Source organism: Rhinatrema bivittatum, chromosome 5, assembly GCF_901001135.1.
Source record: "Rhinatrema bivittatum chromosome 5, aRhiBiv1.1, whole genome shotgun sequence".
Taxonomy (NCBI): domain Eukaryota; kingdom Metazoa; phylum Chordata; class Amphibia; order Gymnophiona; family Rhinatrematidae; genus Rhinatrema; species Rhinatrema bivittatum.
The window spans coordinates 13,305,227-13,315,630 of NC_042619.1; positions in this window are offsets into that span (position 1 = coordinate 13,305,227).

The window sequence follows — 10,404 nt, forward strand, 5'->3', positions numbered from 1 at the left end:
TCCATACTCCAGCAGCTAGGGCCGGTGACCTACAGTCTTCGTTTGCCATCCTCACTGAAGATCCACAATGTCTTCCATGCCTCCTTATTAAAGCCGTTGGTACTATCGCAGCTGTCCAGGAAGGTTCCAGAAAATCCACAACTCTCTTCCGAAGATGATAATATTTATCAAGTTCAGGAAGTCCTTGATGTCAGAAGAAGAGGCCAGAGGTGGGAATATCTACTCTCATGGGAGAGCTTCGGACTAGAGGAAAACTTCTGGGAGCCCTCCACCCACATTTTAGATAAGAATTTGATCCATAAATTCCACAAGGATCACCCCAAGAAACCGAGACCCCCTGGGAGGAGGCCTAGAGGAGAGGGTACTGTTACTGGAACGAGCCACGATAGGCCACAACCGGCTTCCTCCACCAACCGCCACGACCACCCGCCCATTTCAGCCCCGGGAGTCTCGTGGTCGCAGGGTGCTGCGGCATACACGATCCACCCGTGCTGGGTCCCTGCCAGGCCTCCAACACTGTCGCTCCTTCCTGGCCATGCACTCCATCCGCACTGGGTCCCCACCAGGCCTCTCACGCTGCTGCTCCTTCCCGGCCGGGACACGGTTGTGCCTTGTCTGGGCCCACCGACACACCTTAGGCTTCTAGGCACGCACAGCCTCTGACATCATTTAAATGGGTCACTATGGGAAGTGCCAAGTCTCCTCCCTCTTGACCCGGGAATAATTTAAGGCAAGGCCTTTCCTTCAGTCCTTGCCTTGGCTATTTGGCTCCTGCTTGTGTTCCTGGAAGTTCTGTTCCTGCATTCTGACCTGTCTGTGCCTAGACCTCTGCTTGTTCCTGACCTCCGAGATACGCTGCCTGCCAAGACCTCTGCTTGTACCTGACCTTCAAGCTATGCTGCCTGCCAAACCTTACCAGCACCTGTCTCCAACTCGCCACCACCTGCCAAGACATATGCCGGCACCCGGACCCTGCCACCTGAGACCCCACGTAAGTCCAGCTGGCCCCGGTACCCAAGGGCTCAACCTGAGGGGAACATGGGCTGATAGTGGTGAAGCGTCAATGGGGTCTCAGGCCTCTCCTAGCCTCGCCTGCTGATGGTGGGGGCCTGAGGGGCTCCTCCCCACAAGTGGTATCAACTTCCCCTCGGCCCAAGGATCCATGATCCGTAACATTCGTTTCCTTAACCTAACCGCCAGCACTCTTTTTTTTTTTGTAAATTTTTTTTTTTTTTTTTAAATCTTTTAAACTTTTCATTCCTCCAAATTAATATCGCCATGATATTTAGTCGGAGGATGTACAGAAAAGCAGTATTTTGGTTTTCAGTACACTTTTTTGGGCTGCTCAGGGCAGCTGTTAATTTCTGAGCGTAAAAATGTGCAGACTGGACGCACATTTTTTTTGCATGTGGGGTGAATAACTAATAGCCTCATCAACATACATTTGCATGTGATGAATGCTATTAGTTTCGCAGCACGTTAGACACGCATTGTGGATGCGCTAATCTCCTTATAGCATAAGGGGCTGTGGGCGCGCCTCCAAAATGTGCGTCCAAACGCGGGTTAAGCAGGGCACTCGGCTGAGTGCACCGTTTTGCCTCAGCGCCATGAAGGGGTTAAAATTAGCGCACATTTAACCTGTAGGCAGTAGAACCAATTGTGAAGGCTTCAATCCTGGCCTTGATGAACAGCACTACAGCTCGCAGATTTCACACTTGGGCTACATTAATTCAACCCCTTTTTGTGTCTTATTTATTTATTTATTTATTTATTTAAATTCTTTTAATATACCGATGCTCAAGACCAGGTCTTATCGTACCGGTTTACAATAAACTAGGGGGAACCAATTAACAGAGCAAACAAAAACAAAAGTTACATTATAACAGGGAATGTGGAACTTGGTTGTTAGAGTAAAGGATAGGTTAAACAATTTCTAACTGGAGAAAAAGCAAATAAGCAGAAAACTTAAGTGCTTACTTGGTAAGCATTATATACAAAATTACATCGTGTGTAATATTAGGCAAGTTATATTAAAGTGCAGTTAGCTAGGTTATATTAAAGTGCAGTTAGTTAGCTAGTTATATTAAAGTCTTGTTAGCTAGGGCTTAATTTCTTGCAGAAGATGCTATAACAGTGTTCTGCAACACTTTTTTTCCAAGACCCAGAGAAGCAGAGTGCAGCTGGCAGTGTAAACAGAGAAGAGCCAGCAGCGGCACAGATCATTCTGGCCCGTCAGCCCCTGGAAAAGGAAAAGAGTGTTAGAGATGTTCACCCTGAGACGGAGGGCAGCTACGTGGCCTTGATTTTTGTGCAGTTTCCCAGCACAGTGAAAAAGTGTCGAGTGGGTTGGCAGTGGACATTTGCGTGGGTGAGGGTTGAGGTAGAGCTTGTATATGGGGGGGTTTGACGACGGAGGGTGTGGAGGGTTGGCAGTGGTTGTTGTGTGTGGGTTTTGGCAGTGGAGATTGTCTATGGGGGGGTTGACAGCAGAGGTTGTGTGGGGGGACTTTGGCAGATGAGAAAGGTTTGGGGAGGCTTGGCTGTGGACATTGGATGTATGAGGGTGCTTGTGGTGGAGGTTGTGTGTGTGTTGGATTTGGTAGTGAAGTTTGTGTGTAGGGGTTGCCAGTGGAGGTTGTGTGTGTGTGGTGGAGAAGGGTTTCACATTGGTGGTATGTGTGTGTGTGTGTGTGCATGACGATGCGACACTGCAGATGATGGGGCAGCTAGACTGGTATCAAGCTAAAACTCCTCAGAAACCATGATGGTAGCCATGGGCCCTGGGTGGCCAGGTGTTTGCTTAAGAGCCCTACTAGTGTTGGTAACTGTTTAGAATATTATCAAGCTTGGTGGTAAAATGGGTTTAGGGGGGGGGGAGAGGCAAGTACTGGGTGTTGGATTAAGTATGGGAACTTGTATGATCATCAATTCAGGATGGTAGAAAACTAAAGAGGCAGACAAAATAACTGACCTGCATAGGGAGCAGTATCCTGCAGGCAGTCAGGCTCCTGAGACTAGCGGCTGGGATGCGTCCTTAGTGGTGTGGCCCAGAATAACGAGCCAGACTGGATGGGTCCCATTGGTCTTTATCTGCTATCATCTACTCTATTACTGTTACTAAATCATGCCCTCTTCCCCGTGCGTTGACACAATTAACTGTTCTGGTTATTCTTAGTGCTGCTTATCCCCCAAGGGCACTCAGGAAAAAAGGAACCAGCAGTAACTGACAGTTCAACAGGAAACATTAGCAAAGAATTTCAGGTGAAACCACAGTAGCCTACAATTGTCTGATAAAGAGGGAGCAGCAGTCATGGCAAAAGATGAGAGACATGGGGTTTGTATGTACCCCTCAAGCAGGCTCCTTCTGACCGGCTTATTCTCTTTACGTCTCCTGCAGTGTAGCCAAAAATAAAAAGGCATTCTATGAAAGTAATGTCCATAGGTTCAGGCACTGGGAGGATGCAGTAGTCAGGAGCTGGGGGACTGCGTGTCGTGTATAAAGAGGTGAATCTCAGCATAGGAAGTCCCCACCGTGCACAACACGGCACCACTAAAATGCACAGTCTGTAAACGTTCCAGGCTGTCAGCAGAGCTGCTGCTAAAGGTCCAGGATGCAGGCCTCTTGGCTACCCCCTCCCTCAGGCCCAGCACTTCTGTTAGGCAAATTAGAACAGTCAAATTTTGGTTGCCAAGACCTCCCAGTGTGAGGCTTGGGACTATTAGCACAGCCCATTCCCCTAATTTGCCACAGAAGGGGAAGAGGCCTGGGGCTACTTGCAAAGCCCATTCCACCAGTAACTGAAGAATGCAGAAGCCCTGGAGATGCAGCATTGGGAAGAGAGAGAGAGAGAAATGAATGCTGGGTAAGTGTGAAAGAGAAGAGGGAAAGAGCGAGAGAGGAGCTGGGTGGGTGGTGGATCGCAAGGGAGGGGACTGGGGATTGTAGGACTGGAGACAATGTTGAATGGTAGGTGAAGAGAAAGTGTGTGTGTGCTGAGTGGGTGAGGGGTAGAGAAAGCGAGAGAGGGGGAATGCATGCTGAGCAGATGGGGTGGTAAGAGAGCTCGCTGAGTGGGTGGCAACCTGGAGAAAATGAGGTGCTACGTGGGTGGGGGTGGAGACACAGAGATGGTACAAAGCAGTCGGCAGGGTGGAACCAGGGTGCTAGGCTGATGAGGGTCGGATGAAGACGGAAGATGCTGGCAGTGTGGAAATAAGGCAGAGAGATTGGGGTGATACTGGAATGCTAAGCATGGAGTGAAGGAGCGAGAGGCTGAGAGGGCAGAGGGGACATCTTCTGGTGCCTGGACGGGCTAAAACTGGCTACTGGTTACAAGCATTTACCTGACTCACCTTCACTCGTATAATAAAAGTAGGCAACTACCCCCCTAGTCGCCCCCTCAGCTCTCCACTTATTTTTCAGACGTTTTTGATAAACTCCCTGCTACTTTACATATCTTGAATTTTTTGCACATGTTCAAGTTGTATTTTATCCCACAATATTTATTGTGTTTTGGTTATATAAGTATCCCAATTGTTCTTTAGATTTTTTGTATTAACTAGAACATAAGAACATGCCATGCTGGGTCAGACCAAGGGTCCATCAAGCCCAGCATCCTGTTTCCGACAGTGGCCAATCCAGGGTACAAGAACCTGGCAATTATTCTAATTATCTCATCTGTTCAAATGTAAAGTGCCGTTGCTATCCGTTATGTTAAATGGAAACCGATGTGATGTTTCTAAACGAATGAGAGCCAGGGTAGAGCCAAGGAGCACCTGGCTGTGGGTCCACGGAGACTGGGAGTTATCTGGGGATACAGGCTTTGGTGCCTCTCAGGCAGGGGGAGGAGCTGCAGCAACGTTATCAGATATATCAGGCAAATCTGGGACACTTTTTTCACATAATAGCAGTAGTGAGCGAGTGGGCATTTCATATGTGTGGATGTGGGGGGTCCCATGTACTGTCCCCTATGGAAGATAGTTGTATCCTATGCTATTCTTTAATTATTTTTTTTTTTACCACTAAATATTTTGGAGTCTGTGTCCAACCTAGAAGTGAATTATAAACTGGAAAAAGCCAAATTTAGCTGACCAAATCCCATTCTTCGCAACGTGTACGTTCCAGGTCAGAGACTTTGCACTGGATCTCCACATATGGATCTCCATATATCTCTGGCTTGATTTCTGCCTCTCCTTTGTTATTCATCCCTCCTCCCCTCTCTAGTGACCTCCTTTCCTTTGCTGTTCAGTTTCGTCACCCTTCAGATGAGACGACTTTCCTGAAGATTGGTGGAATGCAGGGCGCCAACAGAAGCGTGAGCACCGGGGGAATGTTATCCACAGAAGCGTGAGCACCGGGGGAATGTTATCCACAGAAGCGTGAGCACCGGGGGAATGTTATCCACAGAAGCGTGAGCACCGGGGGAATGTTATCCACAGAAGCGTGAGCACCGGGGGAATGTTATCCCAAGCCCCAGGGCAATGAAATCCAGCAGCCAGCCCAGCAGCTCGGGAGGGAGCAGGCAATGGCGAGGGTGGGGGCCATCTGGCTGGCATTCTACCCTCGTGCCCCATGGGGCTTTTACCATGGGCACTGCTGGAATTCCTACCTGAAGCACTGGAACTTCGGGTGGACTTGAACACAACATAAGAGAAAGCCTGGTGAGGCACAAGAGGAAGGGAATTCCAGGGATAGGAGGCAGCAAGAGATCAGAGAAAAAAGCTGACAGGAAAGAGGGCTGAGCCAGGAAGGGTGTGGAAAGGACTATTTTCTTATAAATGCTCTTTTGCATGGAAGGATTTATGCATAACAGTAGCAACCCACAACGGCCATTTTGTACAATCTACCAACCTTGCAATGGTTCCAAACTAAAACGTACCTGAATCCTATTGGGAAGAGTTACTGTGTCCCTCACGCAGATCCCACACAAGACCAGATAGGGCTTGTTCGAGCTGTTTTGCACAAGGCAGCAGAAGAGAAATTGAGGGCTGTTTGTTGATTTCTATGGAATGAGTAGGAGGCTTCTCCTGGGTCCAATGCATTAGATGGTCAGCAGGGAGTGCTGCCTTGGGCTGTGTTTTGGAAGCAAGCAGGGGGTTGCATTTTGATACTGCTTTTCTGGAAGGCCTTCAGGAAGTACTGCTTAATGCTACAGGGAATGCTGTCTGGTGCTGCTCTTTGCACAACCGGCAAACAAAATTATGTTACTGGTTTCCAGATGGCCCACAGAGAGCTATTTTGTAAACTTCTGTTCCTTAAATTTTAATGTAAAAAAAAACAAAACAAAAAACATTTGGGCTGCAAAAACAGGAAGGAAGTAATTTTCAAAAGGATTTATACCTGTAAAAGTAGCATATCGTAGCAATTTTCAAAAGTCCATTTTCACATGTAATACCTTTTGAAACTTCAGTGAAATTTCAAAGGAGCTAAGCAAATAAAAGCTGCAGTTTTCAAAAGCCCATTTAAACACATAAATCTTTATGAAAATTACCTCCTAAGGGAGCAATACAGTATAAGGGGTGAAATTCTAAGCATGAAAGAAGAGCCAGAAAGATGCTTGGATGCATAGGGAGAGGAATGGTCATCAGAAAAAAAGATATTACCCCTTTATAAATCCCTGGTGTAACCTCATTTGGAAAACTGCTATGGAGACCATACCTTCAAAAGAATATAAGCAGGATGAAGCTGTTCCACAGGGTGGCTACTAAAATGATCTTCATTATAAAACATTTGAGGACATATCTAGAGATGTAAATGTGTACACGCTAGAGCAGGGGGTGGTCAATTCCAGGCCTCGAGAGCCACAAACAGGCCCGGTTTTCAGGCTCTCCACGATGAATATGCACGCACCATATGAAAATCTCTCTCATGAATATTCATCATGGATAGCCTGAAAGCTGGGCCTATTTGCAGATCTTGAGGACTACAGTTTGCCATCCCAACCCTAGAGCAAAGATGAGATAGGGGAGATATGATAAAGGCATTGAAATACCTCAGAGATGTCAATGCACAGGAGGTGATCTCTTTCAACAGAAAGGAAACTCTGCAACAAGGGGTCATGGCATGAGGTTGAAAGGGGGTAGACTGAGGCATAATCTAAAGGGTGGTGGATGCATGGAACAGCTCCCACTGGAAGTGGAGGAGACAAGGACAGTATTTGAATTCAAGAAAATACAGGACAAGCACCGAAGATCTCAGAGGGAGTGGTACAGATTATACAGCTGGGTAGATGGCCAGACTAGATAGGCCATATGGGGTTTTTTTCCCATCACATTTCTATTAATTACAATATTTTCTGATGTTGCTTCTAACTCTATCTTGTTGGAGTTTCATATCATTTCATCTCTCCCCTGAATAAATGTTTATTTCATCAGAACATACAATATTACACATTGAGTTAGACAAAAGGTCCATCATGCTCTGTATCTTGGCTCTTGACAGTGGTCAAGCTGGCTCACAAATACCTTGCAGATCCCAGAGCAGAGCCTCTCCTTGTTGGGCAGTTCTGGTCAGTGGGTCATGTGGCCGAGCTGCCTAGGCCTCGTAGTAGACTATGGTCTTCTGCCAAGACACTGAGTCCTCTGGCCTCTAGGGTTTGTAGGTCAGGGACATAGCTACAGTACCTGAACATAATCTGCTCTGAAGTGCCAAAACGTGGAATATAAGTCAATTAAATAAAAAAAAAAGGCAGAATATAACTATTACAAAAGGTCATGCTGCTCATGTGCTGCCTCAGATATAATCCAGGCACACATTGCCAGAATTTGGTCCCAGATATGGCCCTGGTTTTGACCTCTCCTGTGGTAACCTTGTTCTTCTTCTTGCGATATTGCACTTTGCATCCAGAGCAGCAAGTGACAACTTAACCATTACAGAACAATACAGGAGAGCTTCGGGCTGGGTAGTGCTAATAGTTGGTGCTATACAGCTGTTGGCAGTAAAAATTCACTTTTGAAATGCATTCTTTTCTTTGTAGATTTTTAACTGTGTTCCGAGTCCTTTCTGCTTGGTTTATTTCTGCCCTTGAGCTAGACCCTATCGTTGAGAAATGCTTGGGGTAATGGAATCCTTGCTGAGAACCAGGTTTTCATGGTATCTACAACATTATGCATGAACTAAAGTTGCTGGCACCAGCTGCTCAGCATATGCACATATATTCTTCTATTTCATTATGGAGATCCTGAAACCAATTGACTATAGGCTCTCCAGAACCAGATTGAGAAGCTCTGCTTTACTGGGTACAGCCAGGGCCAGGGAAGGAAGACGTTTCTGACAGCCATTACAGTAAAAAGTAGCTAGAGACAAGGCAAAGCTCCCACAACTCCTCATTCTCTCTTCCATGCCAGGGTTTCTCAAACGCATCCTGGAATACACAGTCAGTATGGTTGTCAGGATACCCATAATCAATATGGCCGAGAGGGATTTGCATGTGATGAAGACTTTTTGCAAATTTCTCTTCTATGCCTATTCATTGTGGAGATCTGGAAAACCAGACTGGCGAGAGCAGAGGTGGCCAACTCCAGTCCTCAAGAGTCACAAACAGGCCTGGTTTTCAGGATCTCCACAATGAATATGCAGGAGAGAAATTTGCCTGCACCGTATGCAACTCTGTCTCCTGCATATTCATTGTGAAGATCCTGAAAGCCTGTGGCCCTGGAGGACCGGAGTGGGCCACCCCTGGGTTAGGGGGTAACTTCCTGGTCCATGTCACCGCCATTCAAGATGCTGTCATCTGTGCCCTTCTCTTGCAGTCACCACTTCCACTTTGCAATCTTGCTGCACTGTGCAGCTGGAACAGCGTTTCTGAACCGGTGTGTCATACTGCCGCAATGGCCACAGTCATACAAACCCACCTTTTTTAGATTACTTTTAAAGCCTAGGCTTGTTTGACCTACTGTATATTTACTACAATAAGTAAATACATTTTTGGATCCCTAGTTGTTGTCTGTGTTTTCACTATACTGCAAGTTCATTGAGAAGGGGTTGTCCACATGCTGCATATATCTAGTAGCACTATAGAAATTACTAACACATTCCAAAAACAACATTTTTATTCCACTATGCTTTTGATATATTGTATAAAAATGTTTTTTATGATAGAGATTTTGGGTTACCAGAAGTTTTTAAAAAAATCTTTTTATATAAAAATATTTATTGTTTTTTAACTTTTTAGCCCCTGATGCAGCCTTGTTGGCGAAACTCAGTTCGAGTCGGGCACCTCTAATAAAATCTTCCACGGTGTAAGGTAGTCCCTTTGTTGTCATTAGAATGTTATGCATTGGTAGCACCATTTATTTTTTCGGAGGTTGGATGAATCTTAGGACCCCTTGTAAGTCACTTGTTTTCTCTGGGTCTTCTTCTAAGCTGAATGGTATTGTTTCCTACATTTTCTGTAGAAAATTTGGATATTTGGAGTCTTCCAGCACTACGAAACTCCTAGGTTGTTCTGGCACGGAGTATGATGGTGGATCTGGAGATAGCACATCTGATTGCATATGTAATCATATGAACTAAATTAATTTTCCAATATGGTCTGTACATATGAAGACATTTCTGGCTTGTGCAGTTCCTCCACCGTATTTTCATTTTTCCTCTCGAAAGAGGAAGGAGAGAGTTTTGCTTGTAGGTGTTCCCAAAATGTTTCTAATATGGGTTGAGTGGCACACTTTTGTTGTTGAGGCACTTAGTTCATATATATATATATATATATATATATATATATATATATATTCAAAGTCAGCCCATAATTTCTGCACAAAGGCATGACACTCCTTCAGTAGCTGCTGTGGTAAGAGGTATAGATATACAATTTTTTATTGACTTTCTGGGGAAGGAGGCGAAGACATAACACTTGATGTTTCTGTATGTTTTCTTCTTTTTTAACGCTTTCTTCCTATTTCAATGAGATTGGAGAAAGAGCTTGGTGATAAAAATGTATCTTGCAGTATACAAGTTCTTTTGTACTGAAGCTTTGTGTGTTCTGAGGTACCTTTTTCCCATCTCAGTGATTCTGGATGCCAATGCTTTGTTATGCCCATTGGTCGCAGATGGCTGCAACCACTAATGCTCACCTCTTTCTTTGCTGCCTTGATATCACTGGGGAAAATGGCAGCCTCCACCAGCTACCACCGACCTTCCTGGCGTTCCCAGGACAGCGTGGGCGCTGCCGACTGCCATCTTGCCTTCGGTTTCACTTAGGCGTGCTCACAGGCCAGTCTTAAGCACGTCATGGTGGAAACCTTGAGGCGTCCCCTCCGGATGATGTCTTCACTCTGCTATACTTAAGCTGGCTGGCCCTACCTATTGAAGAGTTAGCAAGGAGCTCCCTCGTTTCTGAATCCGCTTCACTCTTACGGACTTCCTGTTCCAGTTCTGCACTTCGGCATGAGACGCTCCGCGTATCC